The 16,945-nt window shown below is 42.3% G+C and overlaps 1 protein-coding gene across 11 annotated transcripts in view; it reads left to right on the top strand.

Annotated features, from left to right (window-relative positions):
- The window catches only part of TPD52L2 (TPD52 like 2), a 134,872-nt gene that overhangs the window by 99,555 nt on the left and 18,372 nt on the right, over positions 1 to 16,945 (top strand). The gene's annotated exons all lie outside the window — the stretch shown is intronic.

The raw sequence follows: 16,945 nt of genomic DNA, 5'->3' as shown, positions 1-16,945 counted from the left end.
TTAAAAGTTCAGCGCACAGCGGGAAAATGCGCCGCACGCATGGTGTTAATCCCAGTTTCCATTGGGGAAGGACACTGCATTGTGTACACTTGTAAGGCTTTGTTTCGCATGGATATAAGGTTAGGTTGTGTCCAGTATTCTCCACACCCTCCCTCCCTCTACCCAATAGATAGGACAGTGGGCCGAACTGCACAACGTCTAGATCTGGAAGTTGGTGTTTGAAGAGATTGGAAATACGTTCCATTATTCCATTTCCCATTCCCATGAGCAATTGAATACACAATGCCATTCTATGCTTTTATCAACATACTAGCAAGCAGATACACATATTCTACATTATTTGCTTGGCAATTTACAATCCTCAGCAGATTGCATCCTTCCACACTGCACTGAACTAGCGGAGTTAGCATGCTGTATTTAGCAATTTAAGACTAACTAAAAAAGCACCTTGACTTCAAACGTCCCTAATTATTGAGGAATAAAAATTAAAGGACACTTTACTCCGTGATTTTAAAGTGCAAGCCTACTCTTTTCATGCCGACTCTAAAAATGTGTTTTTGAGGCGATTTATTTCTTGTCCTCTGGGTGGTGTCTAGTATTCCACGAATATTCAACTCCCCGGGTGGATACTGGAGAATAAGGGAAAGGTTTGATTATGTTAAAAAGTTTGTTGTGGCCCAGCAGGTAGAAGACATACTTTCAGTCTGAGACTTTTGCAGTGTGTTGGCTCCCACGTCTCATAATGGGAAGGGTCTTTTGCCTGCCCTAGTCATATAAAAAAGATATGAAAAACAGTGGTTTTGCTTCTTCTCCTCTGAATAATACTGACATGGCATTAAGTCGCCCTTCGGTAGATTTTATTCAATTGTTCATCATTCCCAAATATTATCAATAAACGTTGCTGTGGGGTATATCTATGAATATGCAACTGTGCAACTTAGCATCACTTGTGTTTACAGGCATAAGCATGCATTTGCTTTCTATTTTGTCATCACACCTGTTAGGCTGCTTCTGCCCTGACGGTTCCTGCACATTACATATTTATTGCAGACATGTTGAAAAAGTTAGGGTTTTCCATGTTCTGCGTGTATGAAAATACAGATTTTTGGTGGTGGAATACTTTGATTCTACCAACACACTTTTTACAAAGATACTACAGTAGGATACGTTTTATTTGGGTTACAGGGCCAATATTACATACATTTTAGAGAGTCAATTATATCCATATTTATGCACAAATGTCTTGATGAATAATGATGTGAATGTTTCTGTTCCTTCAGTCCAAGATGAAGAGATATTAGGAGATGTGAAATGGCAAAACAGGAGCAAATAGTAAAGTCGTGAAAGGCAGCAATAAATGTTGTTTGTCCCTGGAAAGCAAATTTTCCCAGGAGCCCATTGTAACCCTTGATAATTGATCAGCAAAAAACTGTCATGGGTGGCCGTTCTGTGGGTCATCGTTCGATGTAATTGTTTAACTTAATACTCCCTTTCAAAGTTAGTCAGGATGCCTTGCTGACTCGATGAAAACTCAGTCAATAAGTCTCTTATGAGAATTGGTGGATATTGCTGATGCAAATATTTTGCAATACCATGCCGCCAAGAATGGATTTAGCTGAGAGATGATTCTCGTGGTTGCAGCCGGGCCCAGTATTGTAACCTGTCTTTCCTAAGTGCTACATATTAATCTGTCCAGGAGAACTGATCTACTATGCCAGTTTGAGGGGATGGTCCTGTGATCTGGGTCCATAGTCGCTGCGTTTATTGTAGCGCGTAAGGATTTATATCGCATTCTCTCAATCCTCTTTCCGAATTGTTAATGGGTGGCATTACTCTTTCAGATGGAAAATATGCCAATTTAGAAGCATTTGTAGCTGATTCTTTATTCTTGGGGTATTTTACTCCATCTTTACTTAATGTGAAATCAAATCTCCAGTACTCTTTGGATACACTTTACCAGCTATCAGAGACTATCACAGGAACCTGGATGAACGTGACTGACACACACACACACACCCTCATACACAAATTCTCATACTCTCACACACACTTGCTTCTTACTTGTAAGATTCCAGCTAAACAGTCTTTATCCTTGCGTGAGTAGCTTGTTTTAAGTTACTGAAAAGCCAAATGCTGGTTTTAGGTTCTTTAGGGACCGTCTCTACAAAGGTTTGCAAGAGTAAATGCTGCAGCAAGTGTAGGTGATATCCCTCACTCGTGGTAAACTATTCAGATACTCTATCTGATGTTTCCTGCTTAGCATGTAAATGTGTAGCAGGTACTGTGCTTACAGAGAATATCTTAAAATGTTTCTGCACAATATGTACCATCTACAAAGGAACACAGTCCTGTTACTTTTCGAGAACGTACCTCAAATAGAACATTATGATCATCATTTAATAGGCCTCAATGATGGCAGCCTCCAGAAAACGGGTAACTTTTAGAGATGACAAACACCTAGTTAGTACATGTTAGAAGATCCTACATTGAGACAGCAGGGAATGTCTTAATATGTGAATCTGTAAAGAATACCCATATTGCACAAGTACGTTATATCTAGTGCACTTTGTCTCCCATTTGAGATGCAACAGAACTGGAGATATAATATTTTTTTATGTTGATAGGTTGAGGCATGACATGAATGAAGATGTGTTTAAAGTGAGCTTTACTAGACTTGCCACTATTACTGGGAGACATGTTTATATTTAAAATGTGACTAAAACATCACCTCATAGGAAAGGCCAGCTTTCCCCATGGCTCAATAGAAGTACTTCAGTGTGTTTTGGGCACTATAGAGATTCTGATGGTACAAAGCTGTGATTTTATCACCAGTCCCATTAAATGGCTTTCAGTTAGATAAAGATGGTGTGATTGGAATTTTGGCTCCCAGCGACTCTTTTAGATGAGTAGGAAAAGCTCTGTACACTGATTTCAGTTAGTGTAGCACCTCAGTATGAGATAGGTATTCTGCATGAAGGTAAAGGGAAGCATATGGCCTGCTGTTAATATTCAAGCGTGGAATGGCTGCAAGCCTTATTAACTTTAACTGTTTCCATATGGGCAAATAGTGTCTTTTAAATGCACGTTGCCCCTATCCGTGACATGGCGATCTGCTAACCTCTCTGCTTTGTTTCTGTCTCTGCATTATGAGTTAAAATTGCATGGATTATTGCTTGGCTTTCTTTAAGTTATTGTCAAATTTTGTCAAGTTTCTTGTTCCCCTCTTTTCCGAAAATAGCCCTTTGTTGTCAAATGTGCTGTGGGTTGGCCATTGCTGCATGGCGGTGTTCTCAAGGCCAGTGTTGATGCATGTTTTGTTTTACCAACATGTGGTGTGTCTGGGGTATCTTATGTTTTGGTGTTTGTCTAGTAAGGATATGGTTCACCATCAGTGTTTGTCTATTGCTGCATGTAGAGCAGGCCTGCAAAGAATTTTGAATCATGTCTATACCTCCCTGTTTTTGCCACCTCTTTCCTGCATATGGTAATGCTTTGGGTAAATGTTGTGCTTGCTGTCTAGATAGCGTTCATCTGTCAAGGGGTTTATCCTGCATGCTTGTCATGCTGGGTGTGTATTTTTATTGCTCACTTATTTGGAGTGCTGGGTTCTTTGTTGTGCTTTTTTGTTGGGCTGGGGTGTATTTTGAGAGTTGCTGGTTCTCTTTTGATGTCATAGGTCATTGGGTCTCTAACCTGCTTGTGTGTGTGTTCTGATGGTGCATTTAGAGACGTACTTGTTCGCTTATGGGATTTTTCCCTTTCTCTGTTCCACATGTGGGGTAGTCTGGGGTTGTTTTAGATGTGTGCTTTCTCTCAGTGTGGGTTGGCAAGGTTCTTCATCCAACATTTTAAGACTTGTTGTAAGTGTAACTATAGGAGTAATTTCAAGAAATGTATCTGTCCTGCCATTGAGACTGGTTAAACATATACTTATTGTCTAGTCTGCATTCTGCATGTGGATGTTCTAGAAATGGACCGGTTGCTGTGTATTTTTCATAATTGTTTGATGAGATGAAATGTCTTCAAGTGGCTGCCTGGAGTGGATGTGCTTGTCTCCTTGCTGTCAAGTCATGCAATGTGCTGCAAAGGCTTTGAGATTCATTCTGGGCCTCTTTTGGTAGATTTGTACTTGTTTGATGTCTAGTCGCCTGGTCTGCTAAAATCACATTTTGCATGGGGGATGCCTGGGCTGGATGTGATGTGCTTTGTGTATGGTCATTGGTCTTGTACCATGCTGTATGTATGGCAGCCTTAACATGGATTTGTGTGTTAGCTGTGTATTTGTAGTGGGCTGTGGCCTCACCATACGGAATGTTATTGGGGTAGGTTGGATCGTAATTTGGGAACTTATGTTGCTGCATTGCTTGGACTGAAATATTTCTTTCTCTTTTTTGCTGCTGCCTTTCTGCTTTGATCTTTTCCAGGGCTCATCCCTTCTCACATTCCTTTAGGTAAGGCATTCCGGACCTATTTTTCAGAAGAGTGACTCACTCTGTTATCATTCATTCCCTCTGGACAGTCCTGAACTCAGAGTGTCTGCGCTCTCAGCAGAAGGGTTGTGCTGTCTGCCTTGCTTTAATGTCGCATGTTTTGCCTGCTTCCCTGTAATGTGCAGTTGACTTTCTCTAAAGCAGGTATTCAAGTTGGTGACTAGAAAAGGTCTGCTCCGTTTCCGTTCGTACTGTAGGAGATTGCTTCTGTGGGTGTATGAAGAAAGGTATAGGATTTGTGTTACAAGCTGCCCTTGAAGAGACTCGAGAAACCTATTCACATTATACACTTATTTTATTTATATTCCATTACCTTGTAGATTCTGCACATTTAATCTTCCTTAGTATCAGATGGAGTGGTAACATAGCTTGGCTAGCATGGGAAGTTGGGAAACTTATCAGTGTACTGGTGACGCTGTAATCATTGGTTGTGGATGGTTTGTGGGTATAACACACAGCCAGCATGTGCCCAGCGCCACGGTTCAGCCATTTTCCCATAAAGTGTACTTGGGCGGTAGCCCGTGCGTTTTCTTTTCTTAACATTCAATGGAGTTCTCTATATAAGCTCACCAGAAAGAGCTCCGACATTGGAGCACAACCAGCTGTAACTGGACATATTGGCTGTGAGACCAATAGACCCTATGATGAAGCATGCCACCTTGGTGAGTGAGTGTCTTGCGGTCTAATAATATGGATACTGATAAGGCAAAATAGGATTGAACCTCACATTAGAACAGAGATATATTTATTTTTCTGCCGCTGTTCTTAATGAGTGGTCTTGTTGTCTCACTGGTTAGCGGTTCTGATTGTAGGAAAGATATAGTGAGGACCGTATGAGACCCTCTTACCACCACCCTCCATTACTTGTGCTGTGGGTATAATATCCAAATGTGAATATGATCTGAAGCCTCTCATTCTCTCAGTTACACCGTAGGCTGTCAGTCTCTAAAATAATTTAGATCCAGTAATATTGTGGTATTGGTTTAGTGTGTAAATCAACTTGTTTGTAAAATACCTTCAATTTTATTGTCTAATTCTGTGACGTTATTACCTGAAGTCAAGAGTTGTGATTTGGCACTTAACCGCTACCATGCGGCGCCTATTTCCCCGTTGTGCGGGCGAATTCTACGCGTGCGCAAATCGGACTGCCCCCAGCCATCCGACACACACACCCCGTGACGTCAGACGACCGGGGGCCATTCGCACGGAAGAGGTTAATTTTTTTATGCAGCACTTATTTAGGGATAACTGCAGAATGAGGTCTAGCAAAGTTCAGTATATAATAGGTTGTAGATTATTAGCTTTTTGTAGGGTGACATATCTTGCTTTTTGCAAAGTGCAGGAATTTCTACTTAATTTCCTAAAACTTAGCAAGTTCCACGTTGTCCTATAGCTCTTGCTCGCCCTAGCAATAGGTCTGATTTTGAGTGTCTTGGTTCCAACTTACCACTTCAGCTCAGACCTCAACTCCATTCTTGCACTGGTAAAAAGCCTCTTCAATTCTTTGGAAGGTGCTAGTGTCCACCACTCCCCTCTCTTATACATTCACAATCCTGTCATTCGAAAATGAACGGTTTGGCATAAAGACTCTCAGGAGTAATTGTGGATTTGAAGTGACGTTGAGATATTCATCTATATAGTGGTGAAGCACGAAGGGACTGGTGAGGTCAAAGTAAGTCGAGAGCCAAACATGGGTGTGAGCAAGGACAACTAAACAATGGCTTTCGTTCAAAGGGCATTGTACTACAAGGGGCCTGAAGCCATTAGCCATAGGTGGTTTGTCCCAAAATCGAATTTTGGTACAGCTTGAATCAGTAGACTGCCTCAGTATGCAAACACTTTCAATCTATAACAGACATCAAGCTGCAATACTATTGTTATTTGTACCTTTGCTTCCCTTCACTCTATTCTAGAAAAGTATAGATGAGAGTTGCTGTGAACTGTGTTGAGCTGTGTTCCCCTACAACATTTACACACCTCTCTGTGCCTCCATCGACTTACTTTAATGGCTCCATAGGCAGCCTCACCATGTAGGCAGAAGTTTGGAATCTGAAGCAAACAAAGACAGGAGGAAGGCAAATAAAGGAATGGAAAAATTATAGTGTAAGGTCAAGTTTCTCCCCATTGTAGTTATAAAGACCGCACCGAAGGCACCTGGATGTCAGCTCTTTGTCCTCATGACCCACTTATGTGTTGCTTAGGCTCGAAGTTTAGCTGATGTACCTGCACGTTCTGTGGCACTTAAGATCAGAACCTCTGCATTTTAAAAGGATGATCTTTGTGACTTTGGTCAAATTGCTAAAAGATACCAAGAGATGGAGAAAACATTTTTCCCATGTAGTGGTGAACATCCACTCGTAAGTCATTAGTTGTATTTCTTCGAGAACAACTTACCTTTTTCCCTTGTCCCATTCACCCACCCAGGATTCTTCTGCTGGGCCTCAACCTTCCTTCTCTTCCATAAAAGGAAGTAGGATTGAAGATCTGGTAGAATCTCGGTTTTAAAGAGGTACCCCAGAGATCGCTATAATGTGTGACATACCAGAAAATGTTCTTTAAGTAAATCCTCAAGCCCTCTGGGGACCTTGTTAAGTAAATTATTTGATTCAGAACCATGGCTTTCTATCTAGAAATGGATGATTTGACCTCAGATCTTCCATCTGCAATACTCCAGAAAATCGGGCTGGTTGGGGGTCTTTAGTGTTTTGTTGTGTCTTTCCTTGATTGTCACTGTACCAGAAGTAATTATCCAATTATATAACTTTAGGATCTTCTATGGTACCCTGGCCCCTCGTGCTTCTCTTTTTCAAAGAACAAGCTATTGTACCAAGCTTTCATGTGTACCCACTACTGTATAAGCACTGCCAGGCATTGAAGTACATCTTTGCTTTTGGCAGTGATGTTTGTGTTATTCATTCCATGAGGGATTCAGAGTTGGGATCAGACTGCTTGGATTGTGCAGGGCTTTACCCTGCCAAAGACAGCCAGAAACAGGCTTGACAACTTTGTGGTGCCCCAAAGCCAGTCATACCTGTCTCTTATTTCCAATCAGCTGGATATGCCAGTCTCACTTCTACATTGACAGTGTTGCTGCATTTATTTGAGTCTCTCTTGAAAGCTTGTCAAGATGAGCTTCGCTTTTTCAGCTTGTGCCTGCACACTCCAGATCCAAAGTTATGCACTTTCCACCCAACCTCCTATTTCGTTGCAGCAATATTGGCGCATTAATGTTAGTTATTATTGTGATGAGCTATTTCAATCTATACAACTGATTCCAAAGTACTGTAGAAAATGGACTGTTTAGCCATTCATACATATTTTAATTAGATATTGGCTACCTTAGCACAGGCTTATGGTGTCAAATGTGGTAATGTGCACTGTATGGAGGTGACAGTACTTCTAGGTTTTCCAACATACCCTGTGTTGCTACGATTAAGTAGTTGGTAAGAATGTGTGTTCGAAGCATGTGTGCTGTAGATGCACATGCTTTGCATACTCCTGCCATCTAGTCTTGGGTCTGGATGTTTGCAAGTTGTTTTTCTTCGAAGAAGTCTTTCCTAGTCACGAGGTAAGGTGACTCCTCCTTGCGTTAATAGTGCGCTTGGGCATCGTCTCCATTGTTTGTTTTCTTTCCGCCATCTGGTTTGGACATGTATTGGTGCGCTCTGGTTCAAAACAGTTCTTCAGGTTCCCCTCGGTGCGTAATCCACTCTACCCTCAACGGTATTGTTATTGTACATGTTTTCCTCTCTCCACGTATCCATTCGATCGGAAAGTCTCTAATCTTCAGTCAGAAACATCGTGGACGCCCTTCAGGCCTAGCCACGTCGATCCACCCCTCTGCCGATGGAATGCCCCCAGTTTCATTTCTGTCCAACTCCAGTTACCCTTGCAACTTGTGCTCATCACCAGAGCATAAACTATCTTCCACCAAACATAAGGCTTTGGCACCACCTCTGCCTTCGGGCCTTAGTCTGCACCGAGACGATGTTTCTGACGCCCGCCCTCGGGCTTGGCACCGAAACAAGAGGTCAAGCCTTCCGGCTTGGGATTGAGCTGAGACAGATCATCTTCGGACCGCAAACATTCTGCTCCGAAATACCAATCTTGTTAGGAGCCGAAATCCTCCGCTTCGAAGGACTACCGGTTCGGCACTGAAAATGATGGCGTTGAAATCGAAAGAAGATCTTTCAGATTCCCGGAACTGATCTTAGGTATTATGAATGACAGACTAGATCCAAAGCAGAAAAAGCTTAAATCAATCCAGACATGACATATATTGGCCAAAACTCCTTCCAAGAGGAACGTCAGTTCAGAGGACACTGGATACAAGATCCCTCTTAAGAAGAAGAAGAAAAAGAAGCACATTGCTACAAGTCCTATCCATCCTACTTTGCCATCCCCTCTACCATCTTCACCTTTACCAGTACTGCCAGGCTCAGATCCATTACACATAACACCACAGGGGTCTCCTCATACACAGCCTGTTTTAGGAGATGGAGGTGATGATGATGATGACAATGTTCCTTTACTTACTGATCCATGGGATGATTATAATATTGATTCATCCATAGATAATGGTCCAGACCTATACCCTGCAAAACCTTCACCTCCAGACAATAATGTTTCCTATCTAGAGCCAATTTCCAGAGCAGCAGCAAATCATGGTATTACACTGCACAAAGAGGCTTTAGATAACGACTTTTTATTTGAAACAATAGGGTCTTCACACAGTTAGTCAGTCACCCTATGTTAAAAGGCATGATGAGACCTGCAGATGAGATTTGTAAGGGCCCTGTTCGTGCACATATTTTAACACCCAGGGTTGATAAAAAATATAAACCATCACCCTCTGACCTGTTTTTATTAAAGGACAACTCCCTCTAGATGCTGTAGTAGTTTCCAACTCTCGCAAAAGAGCGAACTTGGAGACCTCTGGAGATACACCTCCCCAAGATAAAGATTCTAAGCTTATTGATTCATCTTTTAAAAGGTTAGTTGCTCAATCCGCTAATCACTGGCGCATTGCCAGCACGCATGGCCTACTAGCCAGGTATGACAGGGCACACTGGGATGAGATGGAAGGGCTACTTCAGTGCCTCCCAGAAGAGCACTGGAAAAAGGCACAAGATCTAGTTCAAGAAGGAAACTCATTTCTAACTATTCTATTAGATGTGACCCTTGATGCTGCAGACGCTGCAGCTAGAGAAGTTAATACCAGCATTCTCTTACGTCGGCATGGCTGCCTTAGAATTTCAGGTTTTAAATCAGAAGTCCATCACTCTATTTTAAATACTCCTTTCCAGACCTCAGGTTGATGAAGCTTTACAAAAGATGAAAAAAGACACTGACATGGCAAAATCCATGGAAGCCCTTCAGACTCCTTCAACCAGAAGCTACTTTTGCCGCTCATTCTATATAGCCGGGTCTAAAAGTACATCCTCGGACCCTAACACTTCCTCATATAAGTCCAACACGTAACCCTGTTCCGGAAGAGGCTTCTATAGAGGAGGGTACAGAGGAAAACATTTTAAAGGTAGGGATAAGAGCACGCCAACGCGCAACTCCCCTTCCCCCAATAAGGAATGACTTGCGTACACTTCCCCTGATCATTTAACACTTGTCGGGGTAGGACTAAAACCATTTCTCCCCATTTGACAATCCATAACATCAGACAAATGGGTTTTAGACATTATCCGACATGGTTATTGCCTGGAGCTCACCAGGAATCCTCCCAATATTCCACCTTGCACTCACAAACTCGTCAGAGCACCTGCAGCTTCTCAAACAAGAAAAACAAGCACTTTTAACAAAAGGAGCTATAGAACGAGTACCAAGGTTCAGGGGTGTACTCTCTGTACTTTCTAATCCCAAAATAGGATGACTCCTTAAGACCCATTTTGGATGTAAGAACATTAAATCTGTACATACTTTCAGAACATTTCCTCATGGTCACGCTTCAACAGGTCCTTCCACTACTACAGCAAGGTCATTTTATGTCCTCACTGGACTTAAAAGATGCATACTTGAATATTCCGGTTCACCCAACTCATCGCAAATACCTCTGATTTGTGATAGCAGGAAAACACTATCAGTTCAAGGTACTCCTGTTCGGAGTAACTACTGCTCCCATAGTCAGTGGCATAACACAGGCACCCGCAGTGCCCATGGTGGCGGGGTGGGGTGGGGTGGCCTCAACTCAATACTCTGTTTGGTCCTCAATACTCCTGATTTAACCCTTAGAGGGCCCATCTACCAACTGTGCAGGGGGCCCCCCCCCTCATGTTATTTGCGCCAGTGCCCAAAGTGTTCACAAAATGTCTAGCAGTGGTGGCGGCACATCTCAAAAGACAACAGATTTATGTCTTCCCATATCAGGACGACTGTCTCATCAAAGCCATCACACACCAATAGTGTCTACACCACACTCAGACTACTACATTAGACCTACTTCACCAATTGGGTTTCACGGTCAATGTGCAGAAGTCTCCCCTTCAACCTTCACAAATGCAGTCCTATCTGGGAGCGACTATAAACACTTGCAGAGCTCTAGCCTTTCCCAATGTAGCCAGAATTCAAAATCTTCAATCTCCGCTAATACAATTTCAGGCCAATCACTACTTAGTAGTCAGGACTTTCATGCAATTGTTAGGGATGATGGCAACATGCATTGAGATAGTGCCTCATGCAAGATTGCACATGCGTCCTCTACAAGATTTCTTAGTACATCCATGGAATCCGTCTCAGGGTCAATTAACAGATCTGGTGTTGCTAGACAGCCACACCCATCGTTCTCTGCAGTGGTGGAACACACCAAACTTATCAAAAAGGCGGCCCTTCATCGACCCTGTTCCACAGATCGTGGTAACAGCAGACGCATCCCTCACGGGTTGGGGTGCCCGGCTTCACAATTCAAAGTTTGGAAAAATAGATACAAGGCTCTGCACATCAACTACCTAGAGCTTATTGCTGTATATCTAGCACTGAAAGCTTTTGAGTATCACCTCATAGGGAAAGTTGTCTTAGTCCGCACGAACAATAGGACAGCTATGTACTATGTACAAAACAGTGGGGAACCCCTTCTCTGTAACTGTCACGCATCTCTCAGACCACTTGGTGTTGACCAATTCATCACAGAGTTGATCTTCTGGCAGAGCACCTCCCAGGAGTGGACATTCAGATTGCCAACCTCCTAAGCAGAAGGCAGCAACAAATACACAAGTGGAACTTCATCCCTAGGTTCTCCTTCCATACTTTCAACAATGGGGATTCAACACAAATAGATCTGTTAGCAACAGTGGACAACTCAAAATGCCAAAATTTCGCCTCCATATTCCCACACTCTCTATCTAAAGGCAATGCCCTATGGATGAATTGGTCAGGGACATTTGCCTATGCTTTTTCACCTCTCCCTCGCCTTCCATTTCTGGTCCGGAAGCTCAGGCAAACATCTCTCACACTGATTCTAGTAGCTCCTATGTGGGCTTGTCAACCATGGTTTACAACACTTTTAGAACTGTCAGTAGTTCCACATCAAAAGCTGCATCTCAATTTCAGTCTTCTCACGCAGAACCATGGAGAAGTCGGACACCCAAATTACAAAAAGCTAAATTAAGCGATTTGGCTCCTGAAGTCATATAGTTTGGCTATTTCAACTTGCCACCAGAATGTATGACCATTCTTAAAGATGCAAGAAAGCCTACCACCAGAGCATGCTATGCAGCAAAATGGAAAAGATTTGTTATATATTGTACTAACAATATTGATCCACTAGATGCATCTACTCAAAATATCATTTGTTACCTTCTGCATTTACAGTGCGCTGGTCTAGCCTACACTTCCATTCGCTTGCATCTTGCAGCAGTAACCACATATATTCGCAAAACAGACATCATCTATCTTTGTTCAAGGTTCCAGTAATGAAAGCCTTTATGGAGGTCCTTAAGAGAATAATAGCACCAAGGGTACCTCCAGCACCAGTTTGGAATATGAACATTGTGCTTACACGGCTCATGAGTCTGCCTTTTGAGACATTACACAACTGTCTGTTACAGTTTCTTTCATGGAAAGTGGCCTTTCTCATTGCTGTCACTTCATTGAGGAGAGTTGGTGAGCTATAGGCTTTAACCTTAAACAAACCCTTCTTTCAACTTTATAAAGACAGAGTAGTTCTTCGTACCAACCTAAAATTCCTTCCCAAAGTTTTTTGAGTTGCCTGTATTCTTTCCTAAACCTGATTTGGTAGCAGAAAAGATTTTCACAAAACAATTGTTTGTTGCATTTGCTACACCTCACAAATTCAGTCCGATTTTCTAAATCTGGTATTGCAAGGTGGATTGTTAAATGTATTCAAACCTGCTACACTAAAGCTAAGCAAACTTTATCTATACCTCCTAGAGCGCATTCCCCTCGTAAAATAGGAGCATCTATGGCCTTTTTAGGTAACATCCGAGGGCTCGAAAAATCATAACAATTTTACTAGACCTGCAGGTCTAGTAACTTTAATAATCTACTCGACCTAATAGTAATGTACTTGACCCATGAACTCATATAAAATTGTGTGATCCTAGGCAAATATTTTGTTTTGTGGAGCCACCTTTTTCTTTATCACATAAGAGAGCACCTTCAAATATGCAAGTTCACTATTTCTGCTGTACAAAAAAGAATTGAGCCCACATACAGGGTACACATGATTTCTGGCTTGGCTCTTACTTTTTCTGACGTCGTGGTGGCGATAGGGGCTATGCCTTATTTACAAGGCAGCGTTTAGTCACTTAACGGGACTTAACGCCACCTTGTAAATAAGACACCCTTTAACGATCTACGTAGCATGAAAGGGGTGTGCAATGGGTGATGCGGTGGACGTTCCACCGCAACACCCATTGATTTTGACGCTGACCCATATTTACAAGGGTGGCGTAAATATGGGACAGCGCCAAAATTAAGTCCAGGGAAAACCTGATCTTACCCTGGCGCAGCGAGGAGAAATGTTTATACTTTTTCCCCGTTTTGGCTGTTTCCATGTGTGCTGCACAGCAAAATGCCAGGCAAGGGGGCCTGCGTTGCAGGGAAAGATTGTTTATGTGCAGGAAGGGACCGAAACCGGTCCTAGGGTGCTTGTTTCCAATCCAGGGAGGACCTGGCCTGGCCTGGCAGTTCGTGCTGGACTGTTCCCATTGGGCGCAGGGTCAAGACTGATTTGCATATAGCTGGGTCCAAACTGGAATGGCATGGTGAGCAGAAAACCGATGGATTTAGGCCCAGATCTTTGTAAAATGTATGACATTGTTCTGCATTCTGTCATTCAATTGTTGTTTTTGCATTTGTGACCCCAAGTGGGACGGGTATGCCCAGACGTGCGTCCAGTGCTCTCCATGCCACTGAACTTAAGCTATCCTGGCTGAAGAAGGGTGAACCCCCGAAACCAGACCTAGGATACTTGTTTCCAGTCCAGGGAGGACCTGGCCTGACAGTTCGGGCTGGACTGTTCCCATTAGGCGCAGGGTCAGGACTGATTTGCATATGGCTGGGTCCAAACTGGAATGGCATGGTGAGCAAAAAAACGATGGATTTAGGCCCAGATCTCTGTACTAGGGTGAATGTATGACATTGTTCTGCATTCTGCCCATCCATTGTTGTTTTTGTATAAACAATCTGCAGCACCAGACACTTTTACCAAACACTTCTGTGTGGATGCGTTAGCAGGTCTACAAGCCAATGTAGGGCAAGCAGTGCTAAAGACACTTTTCCAAACAGCTGCAACCTCCACCGGTTGGCCACCGCTTTGGGAGAATACTGCTATACAGTCTATGCAAAGCATGTGTATCTACAGCACACATGCGTCGAACGGATTATGCTACTTACTCTGTAAGCATCAGTTCTTGGCATGTAGAGCTTTACATTCACATGCCCCTTCACACCTCCACGAGCAGTTGAAGATGTTGCAGTTTTCATTATTTACATTACATACACAAGGATATCTCTGTACTACACTTACTTACTCCATTCTCACCCTCTTGTGGAAAAATAATCTAACAATGGAGTCGATGCCCATGCGCACTATCACCGAAAGGAGGAATCTCCTTACCTCGTGACTAGGAAAGGCTTCTTCTAAGAAAAAACACTTGCAAACATCCAGACCCAACACGAGATGGCAGGAGTATGCAAAGCATGTAAATCTACAGCTTTACTTGCCAAGAACAGATGCATACTGGATAATTAGCATAATCCTTTTACCATTTGACTTGGTGGGTGTATCTTTCTTGTCAGTCGCCTAACCTTTTTGTTTAGACATGGCAGTTTTGCAAATGACAAAGTTTGTGGTGCGTAGTCACACTCCATTCAAGTTGCACTGACACGAAAACGAAAGTCACAACTATTTCTGACAAGTATCCAAGTTTATTCAAAATTAATCCATGTTCAATCCATTTATTCCAATATACTTTGTTTCAAGAATCTCTGTACAGGCAAGGAGACTCCACAATTATAATGCTGGAGATATGCCCGCCCAAGCCTTTATCTACAGCATGTCAGAAATCACATTTCACTTTAAACGGTCATGCATATAATCCCCCAGTGCATTTCGAGCTAGCAGATCTTTGTCAGGGAAAACTGCAATATGAAAAAATCATATACTAATTTTTCTTATATAAAACCTAAACTTAAAAAAATCAAGTCCCCAGCTCAATCCATCATACCTTGCTCTGACCAATTATCCCTCGAGACCTATATGTGATTTAAACCAGATCTTACTGAACATTAGAAGTTAATACAATTGTGAAAACAACCAAAATCCTGTGAATGTCAAGGGCACCATGTGTGACTCAAAATCTGTGTTTAAATCCGTTGTATCCAACCTAACATCAACAAAAAATGAATAAACTCGAGTTTAAAAACATTCATTCTTCATCTTCCAACACCACCACCCGCAGAGTAGCGGCTTAACCTCCCGCCTGTGAAACCTACAGAATTAACCGACTAACGAACTGAACTAAACTCAAGGGAGTGCTTCCATCACTTTATTTGAGTTTGCCATTTCTGATGTTATCTCATAAGGTTCATTGTTCCGCAAATGCCTTTTAATAAAGAAGATTCACATGAAGAAGGCACTGGTGTAGTAATTCACTAACCCTTTATAGACTCTGGCACTACCCACAGATCATTGAGCGTATTATTATTTCCAGTTTCCTTCAATGCCAATGACAGATTCAACATTGATCCACCCACTAATTGTGAACTAGATTTTCTTTAAAAATAAAATCAAGGCTTCTTGATTGTCCTCAGTTTAAAGATCCTGGGCAAGGTCAACCCATGCGAAACAGGCTCTGAAGTGGCCTTGGTGACTTGTAGTGGGATGGAACAACCAGATAAAATAATTATAGCTTTACTTAAATTGGTAATCATCCCAGCTTTGTCAAAATAACTTTTCTGTGGATGCCACCAAAGCATGTTCCCTTCTACTGAAGTTGGTTTTTGTTGCACCTCCTTCACTAATACTGCAGCCATCTCCTTTCTTCCTACGTTTTACAAATTCAGTGAAACAAGCCCTGCATTCTTAATTAGAGCTATTGTTTCTTTGAAGACTATTTACAGAGTTGTTTTGCTTTCTTTAGCTTCGTTGATATACGCTTTTGTAGGCGGCTGCACTGATAAGTTTCCCTTTATATTCTGGCAACATTGGAGACTCGCTGAAGGGTCTGACTCGGGGAGGTGGTAAGTCTTCCAAAAAAGACTGAAGTTCGGACAGCTGACTACCCAGAAAGATCTTCTATTCTATAAAGTTGGAATCTGCCACTATAACTATGGCCACATGATACAGAAAGAAACAGATAGGCTAGAGATTATTATCAGGTATTGGTGCCTGCTAAGACACTGGACCTGCTGTGATGTAGCTACACTGCCGTCTTCCTTTTACATGATGTGATAGAAGCCCTAATGATGAGGTTTGGCCCTGATGATAGTAATTTGTATACTTCATTAAACCTTAGCGATCACTTATCTAAAACTGAAATATCTGAAAAGTTTTGGCCACGTCTCGGGTAAGCTGACCTATCTGGTGTTTTATACCTGTGTTGTCACTCCTCTTTGTTCAGATGCGATGCCATATGTCCCCTAGCGTTCATGGTACTACCACACTCTAGTCATCTCTCCTACCAATTGTTTTTGTGGCCATCCTCTCCTAATTTATTTTTCCTGCCTGGAGTTCCCCGCTCGCCATGGTACCACTCCTCTCATTTTGTCTGCCCTGTCTTCGGTGGTTCCTTTATTCATCAGGAATTTCAAAGGCTGGAGGGCTCATCTCTCCTCTGTTTATCTGTGCTGTGAAGTGCTGTCTAACTATACTGATATTTTCCCACCTTGTTGATGTGTTCTTACTGGTATTCCAAAGCTTTCTACTCTGTTTGTCTTGTCGCTGGCATTCCTCATAACATAACCTGTGTGGTGTAATGTAGTGG

Source organism: Lissotriton helveticus, chromosome 7, assembly GCF_964261635.1.
Source record: "Lissotriton helveticus chromosome 7, aLisHel1.1, whole genome shotgun sequence".
Lineage (NCBI taxonomy): Eukaryota > Metazoa > Chordata > Amphibia > Caudata > Salamandridae > Lissotriton > Lissotriton helveticus.
This window is presented reverse-complemented; position numbering and strand designations above follow the sequence as displayed.